Genomic DNA, 14,940 nt, shown 5'->3' on the forward strand with positions numbered 1-14,940 from the left:
AAAGATTTATTGTCTGATTAATAGGAGTCTCAAGAGAGATCAGAATCAACCAAAATACCAAGGTTATGGCCCTTAGGAGCACAGAATAAATAAGAAAGAAAACAACCAGGAAAGAAGGCCAAAATAAAATAAAATAAAATAAAATTCTGACTGAAACTACCCAATAATAGCCCAGATTTATCTAAACTGAACTAACAAAAATTACTGTTGAAATCATTCAGTCTTTCATAGAGCAGAGAAAGTCATGCAGCCCAGCACAAGCTCTCACAGGGCTAGCAGAGAACAAGATGAAATCTTTTCCCTTCACTGGAACCTCCTTGTGGAGAATGAGTGGTATTGGAAGGCTAAGCAGCAGAACTGTGCTTTAATATATAATGCTTTGCAGACACTAGTTTACTAGTTTACCCTCTTCAAGGCAAACAGAGGTTAACACTTTTTTTTTTAAAAGTGCCTGCTGATTGGAGTTCCTCAATTTTTGGGTGCCCAAGCTGAAACACCTCATCTCTGGCTTTCAACAGTATTGAGCAGCTGTAGCTTCCATTCGCTTCCAGTGGAGCTGTGAGCTTTTAGCACCTGAGAGAGTCAGGCACTAAGCATATCAACTTGGGGACCTATATACAGAAACCATTACACAGAATTAGTAGACACTTCAAAAGTTACATGTTAGGGACTTCTCCAGTCAGTGGTAAAAGCTAGAAAAGAAGCCAGGAATCCTGACACCTGAAACTGTGCTCTGATCACTAGACCATGTGCTAACCTCTAGCATCCATATCAGAAAGGTATCCCACATAAGCAGTATTGGAGTATACATGAGAATATGGTCTCAAACATCCTCAGGGCAGGATGTTCTTGTAGAGCAGGGCAAGAGGAAAGACAAATAGTGGAATTTTCAGGAAAGCTCAGCTTTGGCCTATCTTTACTCCCACTGAATCCAGCAGTTCAGCTCCTTGGACTTCAATGGAAAGTTAGGTGAAGGCTAACTACTACCCCACCCTAAGCATCTAGTGACTATTAGCTGAAGTTTTATGGAATCAATTTAAAAATACCCACTGGTATAGTATTATATCACGATTGTTTCAAATACATCCACATAAACTATGTTATTTGCTGTCCGTTTGTTTTTAGTAACAATGAAATAGATTACATATGATGATATCAAACAGCTATTAAGGATCACTAAAAGAATGGTAATCAATGGCCACCATCTCATGCAAACTATGTTAGAATAAAAAGGTACAATTATAGACTAAACATTCTACAGTGTGTACTGGATCACGCAGTTACACGTTAAATAATTAGCACCTTACAATTACAATAAATTGCAGGTTCAATAAGGAAAAAGAAGAAGTAGAAGTTATTCAAGAATAAATAAAAAGTGGGTATTTTCATGATTAAAAAAATAGAATGACTTGATTTAACTGGGAGAAGAAGGGAGTCACAAAAGTTCTGTTATATACAGCTAGAGCACTCCAAAATGGAAATTGAAATACATCTTATTTCACTCCTTGTACAGTTAAGCTGCAATGGCATTTGTTGCAATGCTTGACAAATACTGTAAACCTGCCATTTTATCTGAGATTTATCATGGGAAATGACTTGAAGTAATTTATTTAATTGGATTGCCATGATAGGCAATAACATTTTAACAGGAAAGCCACTTTTCGAACTAATTCAAAATAAAGATTTTGAGACCTTAGAGCTGCCAGGAAGGAGTGAAAGAACCTTTCACAGGTTGTTTACTAAAGGTGTGATTTGATATTTAATAATGTGAAAGAATAAACTTCTAAGAGTTTAGTCTTTGGTTACAGGACCACATACAAGCCAACCTGATAGAGGTCTCAATGCCACCTTTATGTCCCGAGACCCACTAGGAACCTATTGTTATTACTCTTCTGCCATGTTTGACCATCTCTCAAATGATAACAAATTCCCTTGTTTTAAACCATTAGGCAGCTGGTCTTTTGGTTGTCAAGTGTATTTTCAGCGTATGTAAAGGAGAACACAGTATTGCCTTTAGATTCATTTTAAATATGGATGTCTGTGGCTTCCATATGAAATAGAAGCCTTCTAAAGAGACTTGGCAAGCTAATTACAGTAAGGTCACTTAAAGTTAGTTCTAGCTTTAGAGATATTTCTACTTCCAGCAATATTATCTCTAGGTAAAGTGGGGAATTCTTCTAGAACAAACATTAACTCTAGAACCAAAATGAACTTTTCAAGTGCATCTATAATAATCTATGGCTAACTTAAAAAAAAACAGAACAAAGAACTAAAGACCGTATGATTTCATGACAATTCTTTAATTCCTGGAGTGGTCTGCTCCCATCTATGACATCCTTCATTTTCTTTGGTTATATGCTTAGTGCATTGCCTTTTCTTTATCTTGTAGTAATTCTAGTACACAGTTAAAATAAATTTATATTCAGAGGGGAATAGGGAGAAGGATAGAGATTTAAGAGAGTCAAGAAAATAAGATGGAGAAGATGTTTTTTAAGTTCAACTACAATCTTGAGAAGAGTTTTCATATATCCTTAGCCCCAAAATGAGCTCATTTCTCCTCTCATAAGAAAAAAGGAGAGGTAAACAAAAAACCTGTATCCAATTTTGCCTACCACACTCAACATAATTAGCCTTTTTGAAGGGGGTGGGGGAAATCTATCTAATTTAGAAACACAATGACGGTTTTATCCAGAGCCATCTGCTTGATTATATACCAGAGTAATAGATTGCAGGAACAGAAATATTTTTCAAATTCTCTCCCTTGTTCTTAGTCACCCCAAAAGGATGAAATCGCAGTTATATTTCAGCTGGCATTAAGTGTCCATATAATTTTTTCCTTCTCTGTTATGAAAAAAAAAATCCTAGTGAGAATATTTTAGATCTGGTCAGAAATTTTCAAACAAAAATGGAAGTATTTTAATAAAAGATGATTGTTTTTAAAGAAATGGGGGTTTTCTAATGACAATTTTTCCTTTCCCCTCCCTAAAATGTAATGTTTGTTCAATGAACCCTTAACATTTGGAAGTAGTAGTGAGAAAAGTTAATGGGGAAAAAAACAAACAAGGTAAGCTGTTGGGGCTGGGGTGGCCTACCTAGTGGATGGAGCAGGACTTTGTCTGGTGATTTCAGTGACAGTTTGGAATAATGGGGAGCGTAGACCCACGAGTCAGATACTGGGGTGAGCATGAAGCCAGACTGAGGGGTGAGGAGCCAGGCCAAGAGTCAGCATTGGGATCAGGGCATGCAAATGCTGGAATGGACAGGGGTCAAGACTTGAACAGGGACTGGAAGCAGGAGCAGAGGAAGCCAGCTGCTGGCATAGTTCGCGTTGAGCAGCTGCTGCGCTGCAAGGTACAAGGAGCAGGCTGCATGCTCTCCTGCCCAATCAGGAAGCACAGCCTTTTGGACAAGGCTCATTGTGCCCAGCTTAGCTTGCTGGGTTGCCTAGCGACCCAGGCTGGGAGCCAGCTGTGCTCCTGACAATCAGTTTCGGGGGAGTGAAATACTTGTGGTTTTGTTTCCTGTTTCAGAAGCAAAATGGAAGAAAATTTTTGGGGATAAAAGAGGAAGGGAAAGAAAGAAAGAAAGAAAGAAAGAAAGAAAGAAAGAAAGAAAAATCCTGCAAATCTGAAGATTTTTATTACAAATTTTGACTTAAGTCATTCTGTGCCAAAGAATTCAGAATGAAAATTTTCATTTATTTTTTGCTAAATCTCTTTACCAGTTTGATTAGTTCTAATATTTTTATTTGTATATTTGATATTATTTATTGTTTGTATTACAGTAATGCCTTCAGCCCAGTCAGAGCTCAGATTCCGCTTTGGTAGGCACCGTATACCTTTATAATAGAAACGGTCCCTGCCTCAACAAACTCGACAGTTAAATATATGACATAACTTGTTCTTCTGTCTCTCTGTCTGTCTATCAAACAGTGAGATAGCTAAGATAAGTAATAATAAATAGTGTTTTTCCCCTCCCCTTAAGCTACTCGTAAAAAAACCAAACCAAAATAAAAAAAAACACCCTTCTTTCTACTTGAAGAATGAAGGGGAAAATGTTTTAAAATTGAAAGTAACATTTTCTTTCACAATATTTTCCCCTGCCCCCACTTCTTGTTTTGAGTAAGATATTTAAGTGAAGGGTTCCCCACCCCCTTTCCTCTCCTACTTTCTCTCACTTTCCTTACCCCATTCCCCAACCCCAGTGGGGAGTATGGCAGGAGAGGGAAATAAAACACAAAACAATGAAATATTTTTTTTTCTGATGGAATTTTTATCTTTTTAAAATCAAAACCATATTGATAAAACAAATGTTCACTTCAAGAGTTTCAACCAGTTCTATGGACTGTATCAAGGTTCTCCAAGGTTTCCAGCTAATTCTTTTTTAGTTCAGTTAAACACATACCTGTTTCCAAACACTTACAAGATTAGCAATCCACATGTATATTATTTAATTTGAACTGACAAATTTGCATTATATAGATCAACTAATGATCTCATCTCTCCAGAAGTAGCTTGCACATTCTCCAATTCTATTTTAAGTGCCTGGTTTAAGAAATATTGGAGTGCTGGCTCAGTGTGACTGTCCAAAATTAAATAAAACAAAATCTGAACAAAAGGAAAAGATTTGTGACAACATTGGGAAAAGTATGCTATTCCCAGGTTTGTTCAGTTTCATATTAATGTTCCTTGGAATATAAAGTAATGTACTTCTATGTTGCTGTAGATGTTTTTATGGATTGGTTGCAAAAGTAACTAGCTAGAAAACATTCTGCTCCCCCAATTCTATCTGATAACAGCAGGGAAATGTGTTTTTTATATTGCTCCCAATTTGCTAGTGTTTCAGCTCTTCCAACCTAGGATGATAGCATTGTGCTGTGATGTACTGGCTGCTGCCTATTTGCTGCTACTACTGCTCAAAGATTTAGAGAACTTAGATGGTTAGGTCACCGTCTGTTTCAATGAATGTGTGGGTGGGAGAAATGCATGCCAGGAGCATAAGTGAAGAACTAGTGATGAACTGCCTATAACTCCCATGAAAGTGTTCCTGTTAGCCTGTGATAAACCCGTGCCTTAGGGTTGCAAGTGCTTGAAGAGGGGAAGGGCAAGACACTTGGGAATCTGTTTGTTTTCCCATTTATATAAAAATGCTTTATTATAACTATTACCAAGGAAGAAGGCAATATCACTGGGCAAGCCAGCTTATACTGTGTGCAATCTGTTGTGTTTATACTTTATTCCTGAAAAGTACACTGTGTACACTGTGCTGTGTGTAATTTGAAATGAGGGGAATAAATGAACACTTCACTGGGTGCTGTCATGGGTATGCTCCATATAGGGCATTGTATGTATATAATGCATCATACAAGGTACTAATCTTCCTTTGCGAGTGATGGAGCATATATTTGGATTGTATGGGATTTCATCCCCCCAGGACAACAACATGTAAATTGCTATGATAAATAACTGACCTACAAAATACTTCCAGACTCTTGGAATAGCTATAACATCATCACTGAAATTCTACACATTAGGTTTGCAAGAACTGCTGAGATACCAGAATCCTCAGTTAATGTAATGAATTCTTGTGATTCTGACAACAAACAGATTCAATCCCATCCTTCCTCCAAATGCTTAGCTGAATAGTTTGTTGAAATATTAACAAGGGTTAGTCAGGGAAGTCTGGAAAGGGCACTTGGAGGGGAAAAAAAAGGTGACCTGCTTATTTACATACAGAAATGGTCCCCAAAGCCTCAGTGACCAAACACCATCTGTTTTATTCCTTTGGGGAAAAAAATGTTGTTCTCAACTGGATCTCTTGAAACCAAACCTTTGAGGTTACATAAATGTATGTAAAACAAGCTGTAAGTAAACAAGTCATCTGATGTATACTGTACAAGGGACAAAGTGTGAGGAAGAGACATTCATGGAAACGAAAACTGAATGTTATCCATGACTTTTTGAGCCCCTTATTGTACATAGAAAAAGTTTGAGATCTGGCACTGACGCAGGGCAATTGCATGTTCTGAAGATATTCTGATTCACTAACCAGCCACCCCAGTGCCAAACCCAGCTGAGCCTGTTGGTTACGCAATTAGTAAATGAGAGGCCTGCAACCCAGAGATCCAGACAAAGAGGGCATCAAAAGCACAGCTCTATCTGTAACCATTAGTAATCACTTTCATGCTCTAAATGTTCATTAACATTCAACCAAATACATTTGCTGACAAACATATTTCATGAAACAGAAATCTGAGTGAATGTTGCAAAATATTCACAAAGACTGAATTTCAGATTTGTGATTACGAGTATCACCACTGGAAACCAGATACTAGAGAGAGATGCTTGTGCAGTCAGGGGACAGCAACATACTATGGGACCTGTGTTGCCATTTAAAATAAGCTCAGAGTGAATTACAAATACTGGCTATATGAAACATTACATAGAGCAGCCCAGAGGCTGAAATATGTTCACAAACATTTGTCAAACCATTTTGAATAAACAAATCCATACAAGACAGCAGTCAAAGTAATTCCCAGAAAGGAAAAAAAACAAAACAAAACAAAAAAAAAACCCCAAAATGAAATAAAAAAAACCCCCAGCATAGCCCTACATTCATCTAATACATTATTCATCATGCATTAAACACTCAACTCTAGTGAGAACTTATTATATTCTTGGTGTTAGTATAATAGACAGCATGATAGATTATAATGTGATGATTTGAAAGACCATCCCAGTGCTTGGGGGGAAATGAGGACTTTAGCAGTTCAACTCACTGAGTAAATAAGATAGACAACTAAAGTGGTTTCCAGAAGTGCTGGCCAGTTAAGTTCGTTCACCATGGGTGCAATATGGCCAACAGGCTGGTTGTTAGGACATGTGGCTGGAATGTGGGAGCCTGGGTTCAAGTCTCTGTGCCAAATGAAGGATTTGAATGTGGGTGTCCTGTCTCCTAGGTAAATGCAGTAACCACCAGGCTATTCAGGGTACAGCATGTCTGCTCCCTTTGCACCCACCCGCCTCCTCCCCCCAAATCCTGGATCTTTGACAATGCATTTAATCAAAACCCAAAAAACTATCTTTCCCTGTGAAAATTAGTTTCGACAAATTGGAATTGAATTTTCCAGTGAAAAGCAAGTTCATCAAAACATTGCTAACCAGCACTACTGTTCTTCTAAAAAGGCTCTGCTCTGCTTGTTGTCAGTGTCTGATTCTTTCAAATACAGAAAGATGGCTTACAAAAGTAGTGAGCCTTCCTCCTAAAACAAGGAAGAGGGTGGTCAGAGGAGCACATTGGTGATGAGGGGAAGGAGAGGGGATCAGTGTAATAGGAGCTTAGTGCTGCGGGGGTGCCGATCCAGAGAATAAGTTCTGGACAGGCTAGGGGGAGGGAGCTCAGCTGTAAGAAGGAAAGTGCAGGAGCATTGAAAAGAATTGACTGCCCTCTCAGTTGTCCGAGGCAAAAACATGTTCTACCTTGGTATTAGGGATGGTTTCAGATACTTTGCTGTGTGCACATAGATTTAACATAACTGATTAATTATGCTACCATTTTAAAAAGAGGCAAGGGAAGCAATTCCTATAAATTAGGGACAGTTTGGTGACTAAACAAGATCGGTTCAGAATATTGCCCTGGAATTCACAACAGTCATGAAAAATACAGAGCAGTCATCAACTCTATTTGAGACCCAATATATAAATCACTATATAGCCAGTCAGAAAAAAAGTTGTCAACAATAAGTTTCAGCAAAAAATAGAACATTTTTGTGTTTTTCCCCCCTCCGCATTTTCTAGGTATGCAGTCACATAGGGGCATATATATATATTACAATATATATATATTGTAATCACTGAAAGAGTAGATAAAGATTCCATGTAATGCCTTAGCTGAAAACCACTAATAAAATTCAGCCTTCCCAAGATTGCGATTAAAACAGAATCTGTGTTTCCAAGAAATATGGTACTCCGAACTCACCTTTTACAGCCTGATCCATCAGCCATTGACGTCAAGGAATGACTCCCATTGACTTCAATGGACACTGGTCATTAAAGACAGAAAAGAGCCTGGCATTAACATTACCAAGATGGTAAAAGAGGAAAGTTTTTTTTTTCTTGATACCCCTGTGTTTCCTTTAGCCTTGGGTTGGGGAAAAACAGTTTTATTAAGTGATTCACTTACTAGTAAGTCCCTCCTTTTAAATTTCTGTTTCACACTGAGTGCATAGGTTTGGATTGTTGATTTACCACCACTATAAGCATTTGCCAAGTACAACCACTAGATTATTTGACTTTTATTGTGTTCTTTTAGTGCTACACTGATAAGCAATTGAACCCAGTGAAGCTGTCAGAGGAATGAAAGTCTTAAAGGCATACATTTTCTGTTTAGTGAACTGTAAAATACACAAAAATTAAACAGACTCATCATAGAATATTAAAAATATATTCTGTGCACTGGAAAGTAAGAAAAAACACAACAAAACAGCTTTGAAATAATATCAATACAGTTTTTGGAGGGAAAAAATCATTGTTAATACTAGGTTGGGGGGGGATAAAAATGAGGCAATGAAACTCTTAAACAAATAACTAATAAAAGCTGTTACAAGAATAAATCTCAGATGCGCTCTGGGACCACATTTTATAGTTTTTCATTGTATTGTAGTGCTGTGTTAACACAATACTTTTGATAGGTCATCCCTTAGACAGACAAATCATAAAATATATGCAATTTAACAAGCAGAGTACAACAGAATGGCTGGCAATAAAATGCTAAAACCCAATTAGAAACAACATCTTTCAGAGCAGAGATGGGGGAGGAGGAGAGGAGGAAAAGCATAATAAGAAAACAAAAAACTCTTCCAACACAAATCCTTGAAATCTTCTGCTCAGTAATAGTTTCCAGAAAGTAGAAGCAGTGACATTCACTGTAGAGATTTACTGTGACATTACTTTTTTTTATGAAACTGAAGCTTGAAAAAATAAAATTTGAATTCTAGGTACAGCAAGTCTCCGTTAAGGATAGAATTTAATGTATTATAAGTAGCCATAGCTTTAAGCTCCTCTGACCCTTTTTGATTTGAAGTTTCTTTTGCTATCATCTATTATATCATCTGGGTTGGAAAATGTTCTCGCGTAGGAGGTAGGCAGAATGCTGATGATGTAATTCATGATTATGTAGAAGGAGGTTATAATTGCTGACTTTTAAAAATAGCACCAGCCAATTCCTTCATGACCTCTTACAGCCAGTGGAAACTGCTGAAGAAGATGTAGAGCTTTAAGTCTTCACTGTGCTCATAGTTAGGATAATTAGGATGCGTGGGGACCTGAATCCTCAGGAGGGTTATTTTAATTTTATAATGCTCTATTTATACTGCAAGTTTTAATGCAACTAATCATTTCTTTTTATATAGTATGATGGATCAGCTACTAAAGGGTTGCCATCCGAAGAGTGGAAAAGTAAAGAAAAGCACAGTGAAGCAGAAGGCACAAACTCTTTGGGGATAGTGAGACTTAGGATGTGTCTATATTGGCCATTAGTCAGCACTAGAGGGGCATAAATTTTCACATGCCCTATCTGGCCCAGGTGGATCCTTCTGGTGTGCACTAACAGTTCCCATGTGTATAGAAGCAGTCCTGTTTCAAACAGTGCTATGTTGACATGCACTGGAGAACTTTTAGTGCATCCTAGCAAGGGCTGCCTGCATCACACATTAGGGCACATTAAAATGTATGCCCCTATAGTGCAAACTTACACACCATGTAGATAAGCCTTAAATCTTTTGCTATTATGGCCAGGGCAAAGGGTTTTAGTAAGTTATGTTTGGAATTCCAGACTTTTGGTATCAAAAGATTAATAAAATACTACGCAACTGTTTAAGATATTTAACGCTATCTATAATCCACATAAGAAAAAAAACACGACTGTGCAAAGAAAAAGAAAAGGTTGACATGGGTGAAAGTGTAATTGCAGGAAGAAGTAAAAGTGAGCCCTTGACTTTTGTCAGGCTAGGATATGACCCTATATTTTTATAGAAGTGCTTTCTGATGTGGCTGCTCTTCAGTTATTGCAGTTCATGCAATATTTGTGTTTCTTAGTGCAGTTGTCAGTTATGGATGAACAGAAAAGACCAGCAGGAATTTGAGTGTTACTCAGACATTATAAGTATGTTTAGATTGGAGTAAAAAACACTGGTCAAATTCATCCTTCATGTAACTTCATTGGAGTAAATATAGATATAGTAGGTCAGAGTTTGGCCCATTTTCTGTTTTGTTTTTTTTTTAAACTTCTGCTCCCGGCTCTCTAGGAATGCATTTTCTTAAGAGTATATTTTCAGTTGCTGCCTGTCAAGATACCATATGAGGCTATTTCAGATTTATGAGACTCTCTGTCATGCAACATTGGTAATAGGTAATTGGTAATGCATCCCAAGAAGAAACCTGAAATTACGGATAGAGTAAATACAATGCTGCTATTTGAAAAGTGTGATACTATGGTTCTGCAAAGTAGCACTTAAGGTCCCATGAATCCTTGCAAACCCAAGTACGATGATTTAATGCTTTTGATTTGATACCATTACAGCCAAGACTACAGCATTTATATTATTCCGAGAAAGAAGAACAAAATCATCATCTGGTGTAGTTCCATAGAAGTCACTGGAGTTTTCCAATATATGCCACTTAATGATCTGGCCTTTTCTATTTATCCACTAGCCATGGAGAGTAGAGTGTGGTCCCTGTAGCATATTTACAATTCAGGCAACAAAAAGAACAGTGCTTGAAGTATTGCAGCAGCATCTAAACAGCAGGCTATTTTTGCTTATTACTGATCATGCTCTTGGCAGTTTCTGATGATAAAGATGACCCAGTGGGCAGAGGGAAGCACTATTTGCTTCTGTTATATTGGATAATTCATGCACAATATTCATTTTTACATTTGATCTGATATATCAGAGAGAGTAACCACTTAACGTGACATTAGATAAGAATCAGTGTCACTGATAGCTGACAAAAGAAAACCAAAAAGATTCTGTGATAGAATGCACATTTGTTATGGTGATGGCTGGACGTTTGGGTGCATGATGAGATTTTCTAGCAAGGTTCTTAAAAAAGTCCTAAGGGTCAGCCATATCTGGGCAGCCCAGTTTTCAAATGTGGACACCAAATAGGACCAACTAATGCTACATTGATGTCCTTGCAGATGAATTAGGCTTAGCTGCAGCATGCCAATCCAGCAATATAAAGCAGCTGTGAAGTTGGTTTAATTGGCTAGATGAAGCAGGTTTATGACTATTTTGTATCCCTCATATAGCACAAAGCAGTCAAAGTATACCAGTGAACCTGGCCGCAAGTTTTAGTGGGAGATTTTCAATGTCACTAATGGCAGTTAGGAACCAAAACCGTCATGTATGGTGTATGCTAAGTACTGAATGCAATGTGGAGATTTTCAAAGGCATAAATGACAGATACCTAATTCCCATTGAAAGTTAATGAAAGTTAGGTACCAAACTGCTATTTCTACCTTTGTAAGTCTCCCCTTCATTCAATACTTAAATGCACATAGGCATTGACTGTACATGTTAAGTGTCTGTCTGAGGAGTCAGATGAGGGATATGGACATTCGGTTTAGTCACCCATGTTTGAAAATTGTCCTTTTTCCAGAAAAAAAAGTTTTTTACATTCCCCGTGGATATGAAGTTACCTAAAGTCATATAAAACTTTCATTTAATTTCCACTTAGTTTGCGTGCATATGGCACATTGCAGTAGAAGAAAAAAGGCTGACTTAGAAAACCCTTTTACTTCTATTGATCATCTCTCCAGGACAGAGCTACAACAGTGGTGGGGCAGGGTAGAAAGATTTCACAACTATGGCCCAGGTTGCGTATGGAGCTAGATAAAAGGAGGACTTCATGGCTGTCAAACCGGCATCGTTCACTGGAAGGTGAGGGGAAGGGCAAAATACATTGTTCACATTTCCGATTCATTGCACTATTACTTTCATTGATCCCATCTCCAGTGATATATCTCATTCATTATATCACCTTCCCCTGCTAATTCCACAATTATATCATATTCTTCCTGATAAGAGGAAGTTTAAAAAGACAGGATTGGGAGATTGCTAGTGCTCTCAGGACTTCACTGAGCTCTCCTTCCCCTTTAAAACTACCTCTAAAGAACACTGAAAAACATGATAGCCCATCCTGTTCTCAACCCCACGCTGCCTTATATGATGACCTCCCCAACTTCTGACCAACCTCAAACCTTTTCCTAATTTTTAACATGCAAATAGATACCAGCAACACCTAATTGCTGCAAAAATCCTACCTCTCTCTTAATCTGGCTTCAGGCTTTTCTTTATTGCACCAAAAGTGTTCAAGCTATGTTGATGGACAGCCTCCTCCTTCTGATGGATAGAGCTGAAGCAACAATTACAATAGGGATTTCACTAGTTGGCCATATTTTCCACTGCTAAACATGAAGTGCTTCTGACTGGCTTTAGTCATTCTTTTCCAAATAGCTTCCCGCAGCCCCAGCAAAAATAAATAAATAGACGCTAGGCACATGCTGTCTTTTCCCCCACACTTCCCCCCTTCAGTCAAAAGCTCTGACACATGGCCTCCATCAGGGCTCAATCCTATCACCATTCCTATTGCAGATGTGAATTTAACATTTACTGGGATAAACCAAGATGGCCTGAGCAACAATATAGCTCTATGTATCCTTTAAGTCCACTGCTTACACCACTGGAGAGAGCTGCTGGGGGAGAATGTGATACAAGAGATTTTTTGGTTGCTCTACACCAGCACCAGAACCACTGTATAGCATTAAAAGAGCTGAAAGTGCTGTCCAGTACTAAAAGTGCTGACCTTTGTCCATTAGCTGAAGTAGGGAGAGATTGAGATTGGGCTTGTTTGAATTAGTAAAAAATGGAGTGGTGACATTGAAACATAATGTTAAGGTGCCTATAATTTGTTTGATAACTATGAGGATTGAAATAGTCAATAAAGATGGTGTTAAGCAATTGTGGCTAGGGAAAAAGAGATGGCATCCTCAAGAAATCAAAGCAGAGAAAACCAAAATGGAGGCTTAGAATGATCTGACAAATGGCAAGCAGGCAGATTGGGTGAAATAAAGGTCATTCCAAAAACCTGAAGGAAGGGATCAGTTATATAGAACACAGGTCTTCAAAGAGGTCCAGCATAGCATAGCATAGGTTTTCAATAGGGTCCAGCTTTCATTGATAGGTAAAGGCCTTGAAACTGATTGGCTGATAATGATAGGGATTGAAAAAACAACCAATCAGAGTAGGCTAAAATCTGCATATAAGGCTGAGAGCTGCTATACTTTAGTTAGTTCCTCAGTGTGTGTGTAAAGTACCAGTGCATGTGAGGACAACAGAAAACCAAGAAGAAGCCAACTAAAAGAGTGGAATGAAATCACTGAAGAAGGAAACCAAACAAGACTCAGCAGAGTAGACAGAGCAGAAGGACATATCACAACTCTGGTTTCTATTGACATACACTCTCTATTAGTAACAATAATAGGCAGTCTGGCCGGGCTGCTGCACTCTTCACTGAGCATTGAGAAGAATGCAGTAGGCACTTCAATTACCTTGTTGCACCTTTAACTAGTAAAAAGGCTTCACCTGCTCTCATAAAAAGGGATGGCCATTGAACAATGTGACTCATTGATTTACCTCCAGGTTGCTACAGGATTTGTCTCTTCTTTAGCCTTGACAAGAAATTCCCAAACTATGTGCAGCTGGTGCACAATTCAGTGGCTGTCTCATAAGTAGAACTGTGGGAAAGTGATCAAAATATTTCATTTTTTTAAAGTATCAGAGGGGTAGCCGTGTTAGTCTGGATCTGTAAAAGCAACAAAGAATCCTGTGGCACCTTATAGACTAACAGACGTTTTGCAGCATGAGCTTTCGTGGGTGAATACCCACTTGCATCCGAAGAAGTGGGTATTCACCCACGAAAGCTCATGCTGCAAAATGTCTGTTAGTCTATAAGGTGCCACAGGATTCTTTGTTGCATTTTTTTAAAGTTGTTCCTGTTTAGCAAGGCTCTGTTTAGAGCCATCTTTTGTTTCAAAGTTTTTCATTAAATTTAATCAGTGTTCATTTACTGAAAACTAAAATTTTCATTTCCGATAAAAAGCCATTTTTCAAAAAGTTATGAACATGTCTACAGTCTTAAGCAGAAGAGGGCATATTGCACTAGTGCTCTACAACATATACTGGTTTCTAGTGCCCTTTTAATGAGGTTGGCAGCCATGTCAACCCAGAGAAATCCTCTCCAAGTTATCAGTTATGCAATGTGTCCAGGCACTCAAATATAGGTTCAAGGAAGCTTCTCAACAAGATGTCCAAGATTCTGAAACACCATCCCAGAGCCGGTTCTGAAGAGTCTTACATCTATAGGTCATGCTGGGAAAGACAGTTTTTTATGAAAGTATTCACTGAAGAACCAGAACAAGAGAAAATGCAACATTACTCTCAAAGTAGCAGCCCAAGATTAAAACTAGAGCAGAACAGAGAACTGACATCATGCTCCCAGTGTGGGTCCTGATCATATCAAAAGAAGAATGAAGATCCAGCTGTTTCCAGGCTGATCTGACTGTATTTTTAATCCACGTGCAGTACCTAGATAATATAGTGATAAGTGGCTCATAAATGCCATATAGACAAATGATAACAGAACCAGAGTCAAAATGATATCTCATATGAAAAGAATATACTTCCTCTTCCTATGTCCATTTCCAACTAAAGTATCATTATAGGAAGTGAGTACCCATCAGAGTCAGTTAAAAACCAGGGAGACCAGGAAGATCCTTTGAACTAACGGGATACTCTTATTCACCCCTGATAGATCTTTGTAGTGTGGTGTTTCTCTTGTAACCTGATGGAGCCTTCAAAGAGTCCTAAGATCCCCTCCCCAC

This window comes from Mauremys reevesii, linkage group 1, assembly GCF_016161935.1.
Source record: "Mauremys reevesii isolate NIE-2019 linkage group 1, ASM1616193v1, whole genome shotgun sequence".
Classification (NCBI taxonomy): domain Eukaryota; kingdom Metazoa; phylum Chordata; order Testudines; family Geoemydidae; genus Mauremys; species Mauremys reevesii.